Source organism: Cryptomeria japonica, unplaced genomic scaffold (genome assembly GCF_030272615.1).
Source record: "Cryptomeria japonica unplaced genomic scaffold, Sugi_1.0 HiC_scaffold_1386, whole genome shotgun sequence".
In the NCBI taxonomy this organism is placed as follows: domain Eukaryota; kingdom Viridiplantae; phylum Streptophyta; class Pinopsida; order Cupressales; family Cupressaceae; genus Cryptomeria; species Cryptomeria japonica.
Window position 1 is genome coordinate 1123 of NW_026729852.1, and position 13608 is coordinate 14730.

Sequence of the window (13608 nt, forward strand, 5' to 3'; positions counted from 1 at the left end):
GCGCACTTGGGGCGACTACCAGTGCCAACCCCTTATCCCGCGGTGCGTCCGACACACAGAAATTTCCAAGGCGGCCAAGGAGCCTCCCCGCATAGCAATCGGGGTGTGAGGTTACGGATGCAGCATTGATAGCAATCGAGGTGTGAGGCGAAGGATGCAGAAGTGAGAGCCGAGGGATGTAGCAGAGATAGCAATCGGGGTGTGTGATGCAGAAGAGATAGCAATCGAGGTGTGCGGTGGGAAGGGCCCAGCAGCCAGAATGCATGAAGCGACGGATGAAGCAGTGATGACAACCGGGCTGTGAGGAGAGGAGGGATGCAGCCAAGAAAGCAATCAGGGCTCGAGGCAAGGGATGCATCAAGGATAGCAATCATGTTGTGAGGCGAGATTCCAAAGGCTAAACGTGAGAGGCTGCAGGGTCGACTCAGAGAGGTCTATGCATGTGAGAGGCTGAAAGCAAGGTCGACTCGGAGCGGTCTATGCATCGGGCGCGCTTGGGGCGACTACCAGTGCCAACCCCTTATCCCGCGACGCGTCCGACAAAGAGAACGTTCCAAGGCGGCAGAGGAGGTTACCAGCCGAAGGATGCAGTAGCAATAACAGGTATAGTTCCGCGGCGGCCGAGAAGACTCACCGCATAGGAATCGGGATGCGAGGCGAGGGATGCGGCGGGAAGGCCCCGACGGCTAAACGGAAGAGGCTGCAGGGCCGCCTCGGAATGGTCCAAGCATCGGATGCGATTGGGACGACTACCAGTGCCAACCCCTTATCCCGCGATGCGTCCGATACACAGATAGTTCCAAGGCGGCCGAGGAGCCTCACCGCATATCAATCGGGGTGCGAGGCGAGGGATGGGGCGGGAAGGCCCCAACGGCTAGACGGAAGAGGCTTCAGGGCCACCTCGGAATGGTCCAAGCATCGGACGCGCTTGGGGCGACTGCCAGTGCCAACCCCTTATCCCGCGATGCGTCCGATACACAGATGGTTCCAAGGCGGCCGAGGAGCCTCACCGCATAGCAATCGGGGGTGCGAGGCGAGGGATGGGGCGGGAAGGCCCCAACGGCTAGACGGAAGAGGCTTCAGGGCCGCCTAGGAATGGTCCAAGCATCGGACACGCTTGGGGCGACTACCAGTGACAGCCCCCTATCCCGCGATGCGTCCGATACGAAGATGGTTCCAAGGCGGCCGAGGAGCCTCACCGCATAGCAATCGGGGTGCGAGGTGGGGGATGCGGCGAGATGGCCCCAACGGCTAGACGGAAGAGGCCACAGGGCCGCGTCGGAATAGTCCAAGCATCGGACGCGCTTGGGGCGACTACCAGTGACAACCCCTTATCCCGCGATGCGTCCGATACGAAGATAGTTCCAAGGCGGCCGAGGAGCCTCACCGCATAGCAATCGGGGTGCGAGGTGGGGGATGCGGCGAGATGGCCCCAACGGCTAGACGGAAGAGGCTGCAGGGCCGCCTCGGAATAGTCCAAGCATCGGACGCGCTTGGGGCCACTACCAGTGACAACCCCTTATCCCGCGATGCGTCCGATACGAAGATAGTTCCAAGGCGGCCGAAGAGCCTCACCGCATAGCAATCGGGGTGCGAGGTGGGGGATGCGGCGAGATGGCCCCAACGGCTAGACGGAAGAGGCCACAGGGCCGCCTCGGAATAGTCCAAGCATCGGACGCGCTTGGGGCGACTACCAGTGACAACCCCTTATCCCGCGATGCGTCCGATACGAAGATAGTTCCCAGGCGGCCGAGGAGCCTCACCGCATAGCAATCGGGGTGCGAGGCGAGGGATGCGGCGAGATGGCCCCAAAGGCTAGACGGAAGAGGCTGCAGGGCTGCCTCGGAATAGTCCAAGCATCGGACGCGCTTGGGGCGACTACCACTGCCAACCCCTTATCCCGCGATGCGTCCGATACACAGATAGTTCCGAGGCGGCCGAGGAGGTGGGGGATGCAGCGAGATGGCCCCAACGGCTAGACGGAAGAGGCTGCAGGGCCGCCTCGGAATAGTCCAAGCATCGGACGCGCTTGGGGCGACTACCAGTGACAACCCCTTATCCCGCGATGCGTCCGATACACAGATAGTTCCGAGGCGGCCAAGGAGCCTCACCGCATAGCAATCGTGGTGCGAGGTGGGGGATGCGGCGAGATGGCCCCAACGGCTAGACGGAAGAGGCTGCAGGGCCGCCTCGGAATGGTCCAAGCATCGGATGCGCTTGGGGCGACTACCACTGCCAACCCCTTATCCCGCGATGCGTCCGATACACAGATAGTTCCAAGGCGGCCGAGGAGCCTCACAGCATAGCAATCGGGGTGCGAGGCGAGGGATGCGGCGAGAAAGCCCCAACGGCTAGAGGGAAGAGGCTTCAGGTCCGCCTCGGAATGGTCCAAGCATCGGACGCGCTTGGGGCGACTACCAGTGACAACCCCTTATCCCGCGACGCGTCCGATACACAGATAGTTCCAAGGCGGCCGAGGAGCCTCACCGCATAGCAATCGGGGTGCGAGGCGAGGGATGCGGCGAGAAGGACCCAACGGCTACACGGAAGAGGCTTCGGGGCCGCCTCGGAATGGTCCAAGCATCGGACGCGCTTGGGGCGACTACCAGTGACAACCCCTTATCCCGCGACGCGTCCGATACACAGATAGTTCCAAGGCGGCCGAGGAGCCTCACCGCATAGCAATCGGGGTGCGAGGCGAGGGATGCGGCGAGAAGGACCCAACGGCTAGACGGAAGAGGCTTCGGGGCCGCCTCGGAATGGTCCAAGCATCGGACGCGCTTGGGGCGACTACCAGTGACAACCCCTTATCCCGCGACGCGTCCGATACACAGATAGTTCCAAGGCGGCCGAGGAGCCTCACCGCATAGCAATCGGGGTGCGAGGCGAGGGATGCGGCGAGAAAGACCCAACGGCTAGACGGAAGAGGCTTCGGGTCCGCCTCGGAATGGTCCAAGCATCGGACGCGCTTGGGGCGACTACCAGTGACAACCCCTTATCCCGCGACGCGTCCGATACACAGATAGTTCCAAGGCGGCCGAGGAGCCTCACCGCATAGCAATCGGGGTGCGAGGCGAGGGATGCGGCGAGAAGGACCCAACGGCTAGACGGAAGAGGCTTCGGGTCCGCCTCGGAATGGTCCAAGCATCGGACGCGCTTGGGGCGACTACCAGTGACAACCCCTTATCCCGCGACGCGTCCGATACACAGATAGTTCCAAGGCGGCCGAGGAGCCTCACCGCATAGCAATCGGGGTGCGAGGCGAGGGATGCGGCGAGAAGGACCCAACGGCTAGACGGAAGAGGCTTCGGGTCCGCCTCGGAATGGTCCAAGCATCGGACGCGCTTGGGGCGACTACCAGTGACAACCCCTTATCCCGCGACGCGTCCGATACACAGATAGTTCCGAGGCGGCCGAGGAGCCTCACCGCATAGCAATCGGGGTGTGAGGCGAAGGATGCGGCGAGAAGGACCCAACGGCTAGACGGAAGAGGCTTCGGGTCCGCCTCGGAATGGTCCAAGCATCGGACGCGCTTGGGGCGACTACCAGTGACAACCCCTTATCCCGCGACGCGTCCGATACACAGATAGTTCCAAGGCGGCCGAGGAGCCTCACCGCATAGCAATCGGGGTGCGAGGCGAGGGATGCGGCGAGAAGGACCCAACGGCTAGACGGAAGAGGCTTCAGGGCCGCCTCGGAATGGTCCAAGCATCGAACGCGCTTGGGGCGACTACCAGTGACAACCCCTTATCCCGCGACGCGTCCGATACACAGATAGTTCCGAGGCGGCCGAGGAGCCTCACCGCATAGCAATCGGGGTGCGAGGCGAGGGATGCGGCGAGAAGGACCCAACGGCTAGACGGAAGAGGCTTCAGGGCCGCCTCGGAATGGTCCAAGCATCGGACGCGCTTGGGGCGACTACCAGTGACAACCCCTTATCCCGCGACGCGTCCGATACACAGATAGTTCCGAGGCGGCCGAGGAGCCTCACCGCATAGCAATCGGGGTGCGAGGCGAGGGATGCGGCGAGAAGGACCCAACGGCTAGACCGAAGAGGCTTCAGGGCCGCCTCGGAATGGTCCAAGCATCGGACGCGCTTGGGGCGACTACCAATGACAACCCCTTATCCCGCGACGCGTCCGATACACAGATAGTTCCGAGGCGGCCGAGGAGCCTCACCGCATAGCAATCGGGGTGCGAGGCGAGGGATGCGGCGAGAAGGACCCAACGGCTAGACGGAAGAGGCTTCAGGGCCGCCTCGGAATGGTCCAAGCATCGGACGCGCTTGGGGCGACTACCAGTGACAACCCCTTATCCCGCGACGCGTCCGATACACAGATAGTTCCGAGGCGGCCGAGGAGCCTCACCGCATAGCAATCGGGGTGCGAGGCGAGGGATGCGGCGAGAAGGACCCAACGGCTAGACGGAAGAGGCTTCAGGGCCGCCTCGGAATGGTCCAAGCATCGGACGCGCTTGGGGCGACTACCGTTGCCAACCCCTTATCCCGCGATGCGTCTGATACACAGATAGTTCCGAGGCGGCCGAGGAGCCTCACCGCATAGCAATCGGGTTGCGAGGCAGATTATTGGGAAGGGAACCCCCTGGGATGCGGCTCAAGCAGTGCCCAAAGGGACTGGAATGCGGAATCACATCGAGAGACCCAAATGCTATACGAGGGCTCAAATCGAATTATCGATTTGGCCACGACATGGACGCATCGGAACGACTACCTTTGCCGAACCACTCGCAATTGCATCCATACCGAAACCAATAGACATTTCCGTTAGAGCCCTCGCATAGCATTCGGGAATCTCGCATGCCCCTCTAAATCGACCAATGCTGGCGCTCAATGAAAATCCGAGCGCTACCACCGTTCGAGCGCCAGCATTGGTCGAGTTAGAGGGGCACGGGGGAGAATGCTCCAGTCAACACCTCCCCTATATAAGTTATTTGTCCGATTCTCGCACAACCGTAGTCTGCCTCGTCGAATCAAACAACGGTCCCAGATTCCGACTTCCGTTCCGTAGAGACCCAAAAGCTAGATGGAGGCTCGCAAGAAAGAGAGTCGGCGCATAGCAATCGGGTTTCTCGAACGTTTAGGGACCGAGCTCACTTGCGGATAGGGCAAAATCCGCCAAGCAACCCAAAAGCTAGACGGGGGCTCGAATCGAATCGCCTAGGCGGCCACAACAACGACGTGTTGGATCGACTACCAGTGCCAAACCATTCAGCAAGACTAGTCTGTGTCGAGGCCGGATAGAGATTCTCAGAGAGCGCCCGCATAGCATTTAGGAGACCTGCCGCGTCCCTCACACTCGACAAATGGTGGTGCACGTTTATAAATCCGAGCGATCCCAACCCTTTCAAGCACCAACATCGGTCGAGATAGAGGGGCACGGAGGGGGCTGCGTGAGACAACACAGTCCCCTATATAAGTTATTTGTCCGATTCTCACACATCCGAAGAATGGTCATCAAATCGGACAACAGCCCAAACTTCCGACTTCCGTCCCAGAAAGCCCAAGAGCTATCTAAAACGTTCATGGCCGGAACTCGATCGCGGCTATACCAGTCCGCCAAGCAACCCAAAAGCTAGACTGGAGCTCTAGTCGAATCACCTCTGTGGCCATTGCAAGGACGTGTTGGAGCGACTACCATTGCCGAACCATTCCGCAGGTCGAGTCCATACCAAGGCCGCATAGAGATTCACGATGAGCTCCTGCATAGCAATCAGGAGACTTGCCGTGTCCATCACAATCGATAAATCCTGGTGCAAGATTTTTGCATCCGAGCGCTCCAACCAGTCGAGCACCAGCATCAATCGACATAAACGGGCACGGGGGGAGGATGCTCGAGAACACTACCTCCCCTATATAAGTTATTTGTCCGATTCTCAAGCAGCCGAAGTCTGGTCATCGAATCGGGTCAAAGACCACAACTTCCGACTTTACCCACAATGCAAGTCATCGAATCGAACATCGGCCCCCGAGTCGGACTCCATGCGTATGTCAGGTCATCGGACCCAAATTCCGCCTTCCTGCGCATGGCGGGCCATCAATATCAACTCGGTCATCGGACCCAAACTCCGCCTTTTTGCGTATGGCACGCCTTCAAATCGGTCATCGGACCCAAATTCCGCCTTCCTGTGCATGGCGGGCCATCAACATCAACTCGGTCATCGGACCCAAATTCCGCCTTTTGCGCATGGCACGCCATCAACTCGGTCATCGGACCCAAATTCCGCCTTCCTGCGCATGGCAGGTCATCGGACACAAATTCAGACCTCGCCAATATGCCTACGTATCGAATCGGTCATCGGACCCAACTTCCGACTTCATCCATACTGTAGGGTCTTTGAGGTTGGCGCGGTGCGCTCAACCCAGGGAGTCGACCCATCGAAGCATACACCTCCCCTATATAAGCTATTTGTCCGATTCCCACACCTGTGTAGTTTGCACCTCTGACCAGGACATCGACCCCAACTTCCGAACTCGACTGCAACGACGGCACCAGCGCCTTGGTGCGCACCTTGCGACGCACAGTCCCAACATTCGCCTTCCTGCACATGGCAGGTCATCGGACCCAAATTCCGACCTCGCGAGTATGCCTACATATCGAATCGGTCATCGGACCCAACTTCCGACTTCATCCATACCGTAGGGTCTTTGAGGTTGGCGCGGTGCGCTCAACCCGGGGAGTCGACCCAACGAAGCATACACCTCCCCTATATAAGCTATTTGTCCGATTCCCACACCTGTGTAGTTTGCACCTCCGATCAAGACATCGACCCCAACTTCCGAACTCGCCTCCAACGACCGAACCAGCGCCTTGGTGCGCACCTTGCAACGCACAGTGCCAACATTCGCCTTCCTGCACGTGGCAGGTCATCGGACCCAAATTCCGACCTCGCGAGTATGCCTACATATCGAATCGGTCATCGGACCCAACTTCCGACTTCATCCATACCGTAGGGTCTTTGAGGTTGGCGCGGTGCGCTCAACCCGGGGAGTCGACCCAACGAAGCATACACCTCCCCTATATAAGCTATTTGTCCGATTCCCACACCTGTGTAGCTTGCACCTCCGATCAGGACATCGACCCCAACTTCCGAACTCGACTAAAAAGACCGCACCAGCGCCTTGGTGTGCACCTTGCAACGCACAGTGTCAACATTCGCCTTCCTGCACATGGCAGGTCATCGGACCCAAATTCCGACCTCATGAGCATACCTACTAATCGAATCGGTCATCGGACCCAACTTCCGACTTCATCCATACCGTAGGGTCTTTGAGGTTGGCGCGGTGCGCTCAACCTGGGGAGTCGACCCATCGAAGCATACACCTCCCCTATATAAGCTATTTGTCCGATTCCGACACCTGTGTAGTTTGCACCTCCGCTCAGGACATCGACCCCAACTTCCGAACTCGCCTGCAACGACCGAACCAGCGCCTTGGTGCGCACCAAAAGTGCGCACTTTTGGAGGGCACTTTTCTGCGCTCCAAAGGTGCGCACTTTTGGAGGGCACTTTTTGGAGGGCACTTTTCTGCGCTCCAAAGGTGCGCACTTTTGGAGGGCACTTTTTGGAGGGCACTTTTCTGCGCTCCAAAGGTGCGCACTTTTGGAGGGCACTTTTTGGAGGGCACTTTTCTGCGCTCCAAAGGTGCGCACTTTTGGAGGGCACTTTTTGGAGGGCACTTTTCTGCGCTCCAAAGGTGCGCACTTTTGGAGGGCACTTTTTGGAGGGCACTTTTCTGCGCTCCAAAGGTGCGCACTTTTGGAGGGCACTTTTTGGAGGGCACTTTTCTGCGCTCCAAAGGTGCGCACTTTTGGAGGGCACTTTTTGGAGGGCACTTTTCTGCGCTCCAAAGGTGCGCACTTTTGGAGGGCACTTTTTGGAGGGCACTTTTCTGCGCTCCAAAGGTGCGCACTTTTGGAGGGCACTTTTTGGAGGGCACTTTTCTGCGCTCCAAAGGTGCGCACTTTTGGAGGGCACTTTTGTGCACTCCAAAGGTGCGCACTTTTGGAGGGCACTTTTCCTGTGCTCCAAAGGTGCACACCTAGGTGAGCACCTTCGACCACACCTTGTAGCACACCAAACTCTGACTTTCGACTTCATCCGCAATGCAGGGTCTTTGAGGTTGGCGCAATGCGCACAACCAGGGGAGTCGACCCATCAAACCCAACACCTCCCCTATATAAGCTATTTGTCTGATTCTCATACATGCGTAGCCTGCAGGAGCAATTAGGACATCGACCCCAACTTTCGGCTTCTAAACGAAAACAAGGTCTTTGAGGTTGGTGTAATGCGAACAACTAGGGGAGTCAACCCATCAAACCCAACACCTCCCCTATATAAGCTATTTGTCTGATTCTCATACATGTGTAGTCTACAGGAGCAATTAGGACATCGACCCCAACTTTTGACTTCTTAACGAAAACAAGGTCTTTGAGGTTGACGTAATGCGCACAACCAGGGGAGTCGACCCATCAAACCCAACACCTCCCCTATATAAGCTATTTGTCCGATTCTCATACATGTGTAGCCTGCAGGAGCCATTAGGACATTGACCCCAACTTTTGACTTCTTAACGAAAACAAGGTCTTTGAGGTTGGCGTAATGCGCACAACCAAGGGAGTTGACCCATCAAACCCAACACCTCCCCTATATAAGCTATTTGTCTGATTCTCATACATGTGTAGCCTGCAACAACGATTAGGACATCCACCCCAACTTCTGAATTCGTCTGCGTTGACCGCACCAAAGGTGCACGCCTTGGTGCTCACCAAAATCCGACTTCCGACTTCTTCTGCTATGCGGGGTCTTTGAGGTTGGCGCAGTGCGCACAACCAGGGGAGTCAACCCACCGAATGCAACACCTCCCCTATATAAGCTATTTGTCTGATTCTCATACATGCGTAGACTGCAGCAATGATTAGGACATCCACCCCAACTTTTGACTTCTTAAACAAGACAGGGTCTTTGAAGTTGGTGCAGTGCACACAACCAGGGGAGTCGACCCATCAAACGCAACACCTCCCCTATATAAAGCTATTTGTCCGATTCTCATACGTGTAGTCTGCAGCAGCGATTAGGACATCGACCCCAACTTCCGAATTCGTTTGCATTGACCGCACCAAAGGTGCACGCCTTGGTGTGCACCCTGGAGTGCACTTTGGTGCTCACCTCGGTGCACACTTTGGTGTGCACCTCGGTGTGCACCAAAGGTGCGCACCTTGGAGCGCACCAAAGGTGTACACTTTGGAGCGCACCACATAGGGTCTTTGAGAGGTTGGCGCAGTGCGCACACCAAGGTGGGTGTTGAGGTGCGTGCCGAGGTGGGTGGGTGCTAGGGTGCGCTCCATGGTGGGTGCCAGGGTGGGTGCGTGCTAGGGTGGATTCCAAAGAGGGTCATAGGGTGGGTGCCAAGGTGGGTTGGTGATATAGTGGGTTCAAAGGTGGGTACTAGGGTGGGTTCCAAGGTGGGTCACAAGTTGGGTGCCAGGATGCGTGGGTGTTAGGTTGGGTGCCAAGGTGGGCTCCTGCGTGGGTGGGTGCTAGGGTGGGTTTCAAGGTGGACGCGAGGGCGGGTGCCAAGGTGGGTAACAAGTTGGGTGTTAGGATGGGTGAGTGCTAGAGTGGGTGCCAAGGTGGGTGGGTGCTAAGGTGGATGCCAAGGTGGTTCACAGGGTGGGTGGGTTCTAGGGTGAGTTCCAAGGTGGGTCACAGGTTCAGTGCTAGGGTGGGTGTCAAGGCGGGTGTCGAGGTGCCTGGGTGCTAGGGTGTGGATGCCAATGTGGGTCATAGGGTGGGTACTAGGGTGGGCTGCAATGTGGGTGCCAAGGTGGGTAACATGCTCGGTGGGTTCTAAATTGGGTGCCAGGGTGGGTGTGCACCCACCTTGCCCGAGGTGGGTGCCAAGGTGCCAGTGTGGGTGGGTGCTAAGGTGGATGCCAAGGTGGGTGAGAAGGTGGGTGATAGGTTGAGTGGTAGGATGGGTGGGTGCCAAGATGGGTCACAGGGTGGGTGCAAGGGTGGGTAGGTGCTAGGGTTGGTGTCAGGGTGGGTGGGTGCTAGGTTGGGTTCCAAGGTGGGTGCGAGGGTGAGTGTCAAGGTGGGTCACAGGTTAGGTGCTAGGATGGGTGAGTGCTAGGGTGCAAAGGTGCCAGGGTGGGTGCTAGGATGGGTCGATGCTAGGGTGAGTGGCAAGGTGGGTCCACAAGTGTCAAGGTGGGTGCCGAGGTGGGTGCCAAGTCGGCGACTGCTATGGTGGATGCCAAGGTGGGTCACGGGGTGGGTGCCAAGTTGCTAGGTTGGGTTCCAAGGTGGGTGCCAACGTGGGTGCTAGGGTGCGTGGGTTAAAGGGTGTGTCACAACGTGGGTGCCAGGATGGGTGCGCACCCACACTGGCCAAGACGGGTGCGGGTGCAAGGTTGGGTTCCAAGCCCGGTCACAGGCTGGGTGCTAGGATGGGTGGGTGCCAAGGTGGGCACCAGGGTGGGTGCACCCACCCTGGCCAAGGTGGGTCACGGGGTGGGTCCTAGGGTGGGTAACGGGGTGGGTACTAAGGTGCGTGCCAAGGTGGGTCATAGGGTGGGTGCCAAGGTGGGCACCAGGGTGGGTGTGCACCAACCCTAGCCAGGGTAGGTCACGGGGTGGTTGTCGGGGTGGGCGTCAAGGAGCCAAGGTGGGTGGCAAGTAGCCAAGTTGCGTGCCAAGGTGGGTGTCGGGGTGGGTGCCAAGGATCCAAGGTGGGTGCCAAGGAACCAAGGTGGGTGTCTGGGTGGGTGCCGAGGTGGGAGCCAGGGTGGGTCCCAAGGTGAGTGCAAAGGTGGGTGCCAGGGTCAAGGTGAGTGCCAATGTGGGTTCCAAGGTGCCAGGGTCAGGGTGAGTGCCAATGTGGGTTCAAAGGTGCTAAGTTGGGTGCGAGGTTGGGTGCGAGGGTGGGTGGGTGCCAAGGTGTGCTAGGTGGAAGCCCGGGTGGGTCGGCATCCCATGGGTGTCGAGTTGGGTGCCTGATGGGTGCTTCTTGTCAAGTTTTAGTCGTCGGGACTCATTTCGAGCCTTAGAGGTCGTTTCTTGTCCGGTTGCCCTGTCTTCGACCTGGGAACCCAATTTTGGTCCTCGGGTCCCATTTTTTTTTGTCTCGCATCCCACTTTTGGCCTGTGGCCTTTTCGGGGTCGATTCTCGTTTTGGGCATCAGAGCATGTTTCTTCTCCTAAAACCCAATATTTGTTTATTAAGTCTCGGAACACATTTTTGTTCTCGTGGACCCATCATGGGTCTTGGAACGCATTTGTGGTCCTTGGGTCCCATTTTGCATCCCGAAACTTGTGTTTTGGTGCTTGATCCCTATTTTGGGTGCCCACCTTGCACCAAGTGCGCACCCGGGGCAAACCGAGCGCCTTGGTGCACCGGGGCAAGATCGAGCGTGCACCCGAGGCGCCCCGAACATGCACCAAGGTGCACTCGGCCCACATGTGAGCGCAGGTCGTTGCGCCCGAGGTGGTGTGTGGGCACCGCGTTGCAGACGGGACACTGCACGCACACGACGCCCCCTCCAGGTGCACGCACGTAGGCCGGGCCGGGTGCACACCCGACGCCCTAGCAAGGTGCGCGCACCCGGGCAGGGCTCACACTTGGCGAACGGGGCGCACTTCGCGAGGGAGGGTGTGCACCTCGACGGGGGTGGGTGGCCGGGGTGGATTCGCACGTGGGTCGCGGTTTGCTAAGTACACACTGCGACAAGCTCATAACGGGTGCGATCATACCAGCATTAGTGCACCGGATCCCATCAGAACTCCGCAGTTAAGCGCGCTTGGGCCGGAGTAGTACTGGGATGGGTGACCTCCCGGGAAGTCCCGGTGTTGCACCCTTTTTTAGTTTTTCGCCGGGCGTCGCAATGCTATTTGAATAAACCTTTTGCCCGTTTGCGTTCTCGTCGGGGCCGGGCCGGGCCGGGGTGCGCTGCCCGCACTACCGCGCGCGCGGGGGGCGACACCGAGCGCGCACCCGAGGCACCCCGAGCACACAGGCCACGGTGCAACCCGGGCGTTGTGCGCGCACCCCGGTGCGCCCGAGGTGCTGCGCGCGCACCCAGGTGAAATCGGTGTGCACCTCGGCCAGTGCGCGCTCGGTCGAGTCGCGCACGTTGGCCAAGGTGCACGGTGATGTTTCTTACTCTAAGGTTCCGCACCAGACGCCCGGGACAGGTGAGCGAAGCTGGGCGGGGCCGGGTGCGCGGCCGGGGCAGGTGCACGCAGCTGGAGAGAGCTTTGGAGCACACTTCGGAGCGCACCAATGATGCGCTCCATTCAAAAGTTTCCTGAAAAGGCAAAAAAAGTTGAGATTATAGAATTTCCCACTTGAGAGATTGTAAAAAAAAAAAATTTAAAATGAAGGAAACGCGGGTGCCAAGGTGTGCGCAGCCCAGCCAAGGTGTGCGCACCAAGGCGCCCACCCTGGCGAAGGTGCACGCAAGGTGCGCACCCGAGGCAAACCGGACAATTAACCCAACTTTCGACTTCGCGCGCACCTTGGAGCGCACTTCGGAGCGCTCCTTGGTGCGCACCAATCTTGGGCACCTCGGAGTGCACCATGGCGCCCACCAAGGTGCGCACCCGGGGCAAACCGAGCTCCGACTTCGTGCGCACCTTGGAGCGCACGAAAGGTGCGCACCATGGCGCCCACCAAGGTGCGCAGCCCAGCCAAGGCGTGCGCATCAAGGTGCGCACCCTGGCGAAGGTGCGCACCCGGGGCAAACCGAGCTCCGACTTCGTGCGCACCTTGGAGCGCACAAAAGGTGCGCAACCCAGCCAAGGTGTGCGCACCCCGGTCAAACCGAGCTCCGAATCGTGCGCACCAGAGGTGCACGCCATCGTGCGCACCTTGGAGCACACTTCGGAGCCCTCCTTGGTGCGCGCCGATGTTGCGCACCTCGGAGCGCACCCGGGGAAAACAATGCAATTAACCCGACTTTCGACTTCGTGGGCACCTCGGAGCGCTCTCGGGTTCGCACCTCGGAGCACACCGAGGTGCGCACCTTTGATGCGCTGCCTTCACCAATTTCCAGAAAAGGCAAGAAAACATTGAGAAGGTGTGCGCACCGAGGTGCCCACCCTGGCGAAGGTGCACGCGAGGTGCGCACCCGGGGCAAACCGGGCTCCGACTTCGTGCACGCCGCACCTTGGAGCACACTTCGGAGCGCTCCTTGGTGCGCACCAGGGCGCGCAACCCAGCCGAGGTGCCCACCCCGGCGAAGGTGCACGCGAGGTGCGCACCCGGGGCAAACCGGGCTCCGACTTCGTGCACGCCATGGTGCCCACCGCGGCGAAGGTGCACGCGAGGTGCGCACCCGGGGCAAACCGGGCTCCGACTTCGTGCACGCCGCACCTTGGAGCACACTTCGGAGCGCTCCTTGGTGCGCACCATGGTGCCCACCAGGGCGCGCAACCCCGCCGAAGGTGCACGCGAGGTGCGCACCCGGGGCAAACCGGGCTCCGACTTCGTGCACGCCGCACCTTGGAGCACACTTCGGAGCGCTCCTTGGTGCGCACCATGGTGCCCACCAGGGCGCGCAACCCCGCCGAAGGTGCACGCGAGGTGCGCAC

General features: G+C 59.4%; 1 non-coding gene across 1 annotated transcript; it reads left to right on the plus strand.

Moving 5' to 3' along the window:
* Positions 1-11755: 11755 nt before the first annotated feature.
* On the plus strand, positions 11756-11874 carry LOC131873282 (5S ribosomal RNA). The gene has a single exon (XR_009371268.1). It is a non-coding gene; the product is annotated as a 5S ribosomal RNA (ribosomal RNA).
* Positions 11875-13608: the final 1734 nt, after the last annotated feature.